The following is a 7,703-nucleotide window of genomic DNA, read 5'->3' as shown; positions in this document are numbered from 1 at the left end:
TGGGATAATGTCATAGTACTAAGTGGCACGTGGCTGATAGAATATGGTTGTTCTCATTGTTAATCATTTTGTATCTTGCCATGGTTGTCTAATAAACCTCTTGTATCCTTCTTGTGAAAAAAAACCCATCATATTGGAATGCTATAATTCAATTAACTCTTCATCTGTTGTTGAACATTCATTTCCAGTTTTTTAGTTTTTATACTTCAATGAGCAACTTTCCAAAAATATGTAATTCCTTTGATTCTTTAAGATACATTCCTAGAAGTGGCCTTTCTTTGTCATGGAACACAAGTGCTCCTCAGTGCTCCTTCAGGTCCTTGATCCATATTGTTAAATTATTTTCCAGAAAAGGTGCATCAATTTGTCTTCCACCCACACCATGTTGAGTGTACCCACGTCAGCATGAATGCATGGATACTTTTAGACTTACCTTGTTTAAAACAAGGCCACAGCAGCCACACTTGTGCTATTTCCTTTATAGTATTGGGTAGTTTAGAATCACAACTGGTCCCTTTTCTCTTTACAGTTAGTGTTAGACCTAAGTCCCTTTGCCCCAAGTCCTGTCTGAGCCATCCTTGTGACCTGAGTGTCCTTACCTTCTGTGCCACCTTGATTAAAGCGACAGCTGCTTACCAATTTTTTTCAGACACTTATCTACCAAAGTCAGTAAAGTCCAGTGGTTCTTCTCCAGCTGTTCCAATTTATAATGAATGAACAAACAAAACGAAAACCTTAGGTAAAGAGGTATTCCAGTTGAGAAACTTAGCCTTATTAGGAAAGGAAATAAGAGGGGATGACATTATAAGAGTACCTATGACTATCCTTATAAGTTTTTTTTTTTTAATTTATTTATTCATAGAGACATAGCTAGAGAGAGAGGCAGAGGCACAGGCAGAGGGAGAAGCAGGCACCATGCAAGGAGCCCGATGTGGGACTCAATCCCAGGTCTCCAGAATCACACCCTGGGCTGCAGGCAGCGCTAAACCGCTGCGCCACTGGGGCTGCCCAACTATCCTTATAAACAAAAAGATGTATGCTTTGGAGAGAAAGAATAGCATAGAGATTAAGAGCATAGACTCTGGAGTCAGGCTGCTTTGATGAAAATACTGCTTCAGCTTCTTACTGTGTGACCTTGGATAAGCTACTTAATCTTTCTGTCTCTCAGTTTCCTCTTTTGTAAAACTGAGTATTAATAACTGCTTCACAGAAGTGTTGAGAGGATAAAATAATTTCATCTATGTTTAGAACAATGCTTGGCACATAATTTGGGGGTTTTGTTTTCTTCAAATTTTTATTTTGACATAAAGAAGGTCAAAGAATGGTACAGAGAATAACTTTATATTGTTCATTAACATTTCATAAATGTCAATATTTGCCACATTTTCTTCCAATCTCTCTTGCTTTTGTATACCATTTTATTTAACGTTGCACTAGAGGTTTAGCCAGTGCAATGAGGTGAGGAACATATAAATAAAAAAGTAAAATTCTCTTTGGAAATGTCATGATTTTGTCATAGAGAATCCTAGGGAATTTCCTGTAAAAAGTAGAGCTCATAATTGAATTTAGCAAGATGACAGGATGCAAGGTCAGTAAGTTGACCCCGCTGGGCAGGGAGCCTGATGCAGGAGTCCATCCCAGGCTCATGACCTGAGCCGAAGGCTCAGGCGACCCAAAAAGATAACCTTTTAAGTAAATCTTGCTAAATAACTGCATGGTTCAATGAAGATGGAAAAAGAATCTTGATCCTAACTTCATATACACACAAAAATTAGACTTACATGTAAAAGCTAAAACTATAAAATGTCTAGAAGAAAACAGAGAAGGACATCTTTACAACCATGGGGCACATAATAACTTCTTGGCAAGACGCACAAAAAAAACAATGAACATTAAAAGAAAAGCTGATAATTGGACTCTTCTGGTCTTTGAAAGACACTTAAGAAAATGAGGGGATCCCTAGGTGGCTCAGCAGTTTAGTGCCTGCCTTCGGCCCAGGGTGTGACCCTAGAGTCCTGGGATCAAGTCCCACATCGGGCTCCCTGAAGGGAGTCCCCTTCTCCCTCTGCCTATGTCTCTGCCTCTGTGTGTGTGTGTCTCTCATGAATAAATGAGTAAGATTTAAAAAAAAAAAAAAGTGAAAATGAAAAAGTGGGGCTCCTGAGTGGTTCAGTAAGTTAAGCATCTGCCTTCAACTCAGGTCATGGTCCCAGAGTCCTAGGGCCAAGCCCCATGTTGGGCTCCCTGCTAAATGGGGAGCCTGCTTTTCCCTCTGCCCCTGCTCTTTCTCTCTTTCTCCAATAATAAATAAAGTCTGAAAGAAAGAAAGAAAGAAAGAAAGAAAGAAAGAAAGAAAGAAAGAGAAAGAAAGAACAAGGAAAGAAAATGAAACGGCAAGGCATGACCTAGGAGGAAATGTTTGCTAAGCACATACCTGATAAAGGACTTATATCCGGAATATTACAAAGAACCCTTTAACTCAAAAGTAAGATAAACAAGCCAATTTTAAAAAGGACCACAGAATCCAATTTTCAACTATTAGGAATCACACCAAAAATGGAAGAAATAAGTAGAAGAAAGTTACCAAAAATTATACTTGAAAATTTTCTAGATTTGGATTAAGGCCTACCCTAATCCAATATGACTAGTGTCCTTCTAAGAAGAGGAGATTAGGACCCAGACATATACTAAGGGAGAGCCATATAAATACATAGAGAGAAGAGGGCCATCTACAAGCCAAGTAGAGAGGGCTCAGAAGAAGTCAACCTTGCTGATCTTGTTCTCAAGGCTTCTAGCTTCCAGAATTGTAAGAAAATAAAATTTCATTGTGTAGGGGGAAAAAGAAGGTTCTATTGGAAATCAAAGGTCATATGTAAAAGAATTCAATCAGAATGCTATTAGAATTCTCTTTCTTTCTTTCTTTCTTTTTCTTTCTTTCTTTCTTTCTTTCTTTCTTTCTTTCTTTCTTCTTTCTTTCTTTCTTTCTTTCTCTCTTTTCTTTCTTTCTTCTTTCTTTCTCTCTTTTCTTTCTTTCTTTCTTTCTTTTTCTTTTCTTTTCTTTTCTTTCTTTTCTTTTTTCTTTTCTTTTCTTTCTTTTCTTTTCTTTTCTTTTCTTTTTTCTTTTCTTTTCTTTTCTTTTCTTTCTTTCGTTTTACTTTTAAGTAATCTCTGTACCCAACATGGGGCTCAAACTTACAACCCTGAGATCAAGAGTTGCATGTTCCACTAACTGAGCTAGTCAGACACCCCAAGAATGCTATTAGAATTCCTAATGGCAATTACATGCTAGAAGGTATTAGAGCAATATCTGCAATATGCTAAGGAAAATGATTTTTATTTAACCTAGAACACTGCACACAGCCTAATTATAAATAAAATATGAGAGTAAAGAAGACATTCAGAGGCATGCAAGGACTAGGGTTTGACCCACTCTTTTCTACTTCCTTTTCTTTTGGGTGTGCCTTGGCTAGCTAAGGAATAGGATCGATTTCCCAAAATTGTTCTCAATATTGTTATTTTTTTGTTTTTTGTTTTTATAAGATTTATTTATTTATTTATTTATTTATTTATTTATTTATTCATGAGAGACAGAGAGAGAGAGATAGAGACATAGAGGGAGAAGCAGGCTCCATGCAGGGAGCCCGATGTGGGCCTCGATCCCAGGACCCTGGGATCATGACCTAAGCCCAAGGCAGATGCTCAACCACTGAGCCACCCAGGTGCCCTTGCCTTATTTATTTATTTATTTTTCTTGACCATCCTCTTGATTCTGAACTGTTTAGCCCCTGCCCAACCTTATCTGGGTTGGTACAAGAAGTTCTGATTGGTCTTGCCACTTCTCTTAGGATGATTTTCAATGTCTGATGTAGAGAGCTGCTGGTTTTTCTGCTCAACATTTTTGGCCCTGATTTAGTAATAACATCAACTTATTTTGGGGAACTGTCTCTCCCCAACTTCCAGGAATAACATGCTACATTCTGGATATGAGATGGGCACATGAATCAGGCCTGCTCACAAAGTGGACGAGGTAAGGTCCTATGACCTGCACTTGGCCAATTAGAACCTTGGTTTTTTTATTTAATTCTTTTTTTAATTTAAATTCAATTTGGTGGGACACCTAGGTGGCTCAGTGGTTGAGAATCTGTCTTTGGCGCAGGTCATGATCCCGGGGTCCCAGGGTTGAGTCCCACATTGGGCTTCTCCCTCTGCCTATGTCTCTACCTTTCTCTGTGTCATAAATAAATAAATAGAATCTTTTAAAAAATAATAAATAAATAAATTCAATTTGCCAACATATAATATCCAGTGAATCTTGGTTTTATTTATTTATTTAATTTGTTTATTTATTTATTGAATATATATATATATATTTAGATTTTATTTATTTATTCATGAGAGACACACAGAAAGAGAGAGGCAGAGATGCAGGCAGAGGGAGAAGCAGGCTCCATGCAGGGAGCCCAATGTGGGACTTGATCCTGGGACTCGATCCCGGGACTCCAGGATCACTCCGGGCAGAAGGCAGGTGCTAAACTGCTGAGCCACCCAGGGATCCCCTTGAATATTGGTTTTAATATGTTGGCTTTGGGTCAGAAAAAACTGTCTCCTCTGCGGTCACTAAGCAAGTATGGTGTAAGCCTGTGGCTGTACCCCCCTCCCTCGACATGGAGAAAGCCTGTGTGCAATAGGAAAGTGTTAACACAAACAAGCCCAGTTTGGAAGAACTTGAGGTATCAAGTCCCTGAGAATTTCCAGTGTGAGACTTCTCAGTTTTGTAGGCCAGTTTGAATCAAGTTTTTGTGACTTTCTTTTCCCTTTCTCTTTCTTTTTTTTTTTTTTTAAGTAAACTCTGCACCCAACATGGGGCTTGAACTCACGACCTCAAGATCCAGCGTCACATGCTCTACTGACTAAGCCAGCCAGGCACCCCAAGTTTCTGTGACTTTCTACTAGAGTTCAGGTTTCTAGCTTTTAAAGATTGCATTTATTTATTTGAGAAAGAGGGAGAGAGCATGAGAGTACATGAGCGGAGGAGGGACAGAGGGAAAGGGAGAAGCAGCCTCCCCGTTGAACAGGGAGCCCAACACAGAGCTCTTTCCCAGGATCCTAGGATCCTGATTTCAGCCAAAGTCAGATACTTAATGGACTGAGCCACCCAGGCGCTCCCAGGCTTCAATCTTTCAGACCTGCCTCCTAACCAATTTAACAGTGACTCTTTCATCATTTCTTCCAGGTCCTGAGTGAGAAAAATATACTTAGAGTCAGCAGTGGATTCTAGATAATACTGCACTAACTTTGTCAGGGTGTCTCTATTCAACCCTACCTCCTAAATCTTTATGAATTTAGTCCCCAGAGTTCTCTGTCTTCTCCAAATTGATGTTGGAAACATATTCACTGAACTGTAAGACAGGTTCTTCCTCTATATATATATATTATATAATATATATATTATATATTATATTATATTATTATATATTATATAATATATAATATATATTAATATATATTAATATATATAATATATTTATATATATATAAAACCCCTTGAAATTTCACTTATAGACTTTCCCTAGTAAAATTACACAAATAAATTACTAAACCAATTCATTCTTTTTTTCTTAATCTTCAATGGCATATAAATATTTTTTTAAAATCTTGTAATTGAAAAAAAATCTTGTAATTGGCCCTAAGAAAACTTTTTGTCTTAAAATCACTTCTTTCTATTAATAAACTTTACTTTTTAGAGTAGATTTAGGTTCAGAGCGAAATTGATTGGAAAGTAGAGAGAGTTCCCAATACCCTTTGTCCTCCTCCCACGAATGACATCCCCCACTATCAACATCCCATACCACAGTAGTACGTTTGTTTTAATAGATGAACCTACATGGACACATCATTATCATCCAAAGTCCATAGTTTACATTACAGCTCACTCTCGGTGTTGTGCAATTTATGGATTTGGACAAACATGTAATGAAATGTATTCACCATTATAGTATCATATAGAGTAATTTCACTGTCTTAAAAAATCCTCTCTGCTACAAATAATCACCCCCCCATCCCTGACAACCACTGATCTTTTTACTATTCCCATAGTTTTGCCTTTCCAGAATGCCTTATAATTGGAATCGTACAGTATATAGACTTTTCAGATTGGCTTCTTTCACTTAGTAACATGCAGGTGAGGTTCCATCATGTCTTTTTATGGCTTGATAGCTCTTTTTTTTTTTTTTTTAAGCATTGAATAATATTCTATTATCTTAATGTACCATGGTTTCTTCACCCACTGAAGGACATCTTTGTTGCTTCCAAGTTTTGGCAATTATAAGTAAAGCTACTATAAACATCTATGTGCAGGCTTTTGTGTGGATATAGATTTTCAACTCATTTGGGTAAATACCAAGGAGCATGATTGCTGGATCAAATGGTAAAAATATTTAGTTTTGTAAGAAAATGCCACACTATCATTGAAAGTGTACCTTTTTTTTTTTTTTTAAGATTTTCTTTATTTATTTGACAGAGCACAAGCAGGGGAAGTGGCAGGCAGAGCGAGAGGGAGAAGCAGGCTGCCTGCTGAGCAGAGAGCCCAATGTGGGGGTCAATCCTGGGACACCGGGGTCATGACCTGAGCCAGAGGCAGACGCTTAACCAACTGAGCCATCCAGGCACCCCTGAAAGTGTACCTTTTTTGTGTGTGTGTGTGGGCCAGGGAAGAGCACCATGATAGAAAACTGGTGGGACTATTTATTATTATTATTATTATTATTATTATTATTTAAAGATTTATTTATTTATTGAGAGAGACACAGGCAGAGGGAGAAGCAGGCTCCATGCAGGAAGCCTGACGTGGGACTCGATCCTGAGACTCCAGGATCACACCCCGGGCTGCAGGTGGTGCTAAACCGCTGTGCCACCAGGGCTGCCCAGAAAGTGTACTATTTTGTACTTCAACCAGCAATAAATGAGAGTTCCTGCTGCTCTACATCCACGACAACATTTGGTGTTTGTTATACATTTTGACCATTTTAATAGATGTGTAGTGGTAACTGTTAATTTCATTTGCAATTCTCTGATGACATATGATGTTGACCTCCTTACTGGTCATCCATACATCTTCTTTGGTGAGGTGTCTGTTCAGGTCTTTTGCGCATTTTTGAAATCTGTCAGTTTTCTTGTTGTTGAATTTTGAGAATTCTTCGTGTAATTTGGACAATATCTTTTTTTTTTTAAAGAATTTATTTGTTTGTTTATATGAGAGAGAGAAAGGGGAGGGAGGAGTAGAGGGAGAAAGACAAGCAGACTCCGCTCTGAGCATGGAGCCTGAGGAGGGGCTTGATCCCATGACTTTGAGATCATGACTTGAGCCAAAATCAAGAGTCAGACACTTAACTGACTGAGCCACCCAGAGGCCCCTGGACAACAGTCCTTTATCAGATGTGTGAGGTTTTTTTTAAGGTTTTATTTATTTTGGGGGAGAGAAAGAGCATGGAGAGATAGAGATCAGGAGCAGGGGAGGGGGTAGAGGGAGAAGCAGGGTACCTTCTGAACAGGGAGGCCAATGTGGGACTCAATTCAGGGACCCTGGGATTATGATCAGAGCTGAAGGCAGACCCTTAACTGACTGAGCCCCTCAGGAGCCCCCAGATGTGTCTTTTGCAAGTATTTTCTCCTAGTAAATAGCTTGTCTTCTCATTCCTCTGATT

The sequence above is a fragment of the Canis aureus genome, chromosome 21 (genome assembly GCF_053574225.1).
Source record: "Canis aureus isolate CA01 chromosome 21, VMU_Caureus_v.1.0, whole genome shotgun sequence".
NCBI classification, from domain to species: Eukaryota; Metazoa; Chordata; class Mammalia; order Carnivora; family Canidae; genus Canis; species Canis aureus.
Note: the sequence above shows the minus strand (reverse complement) of the source record.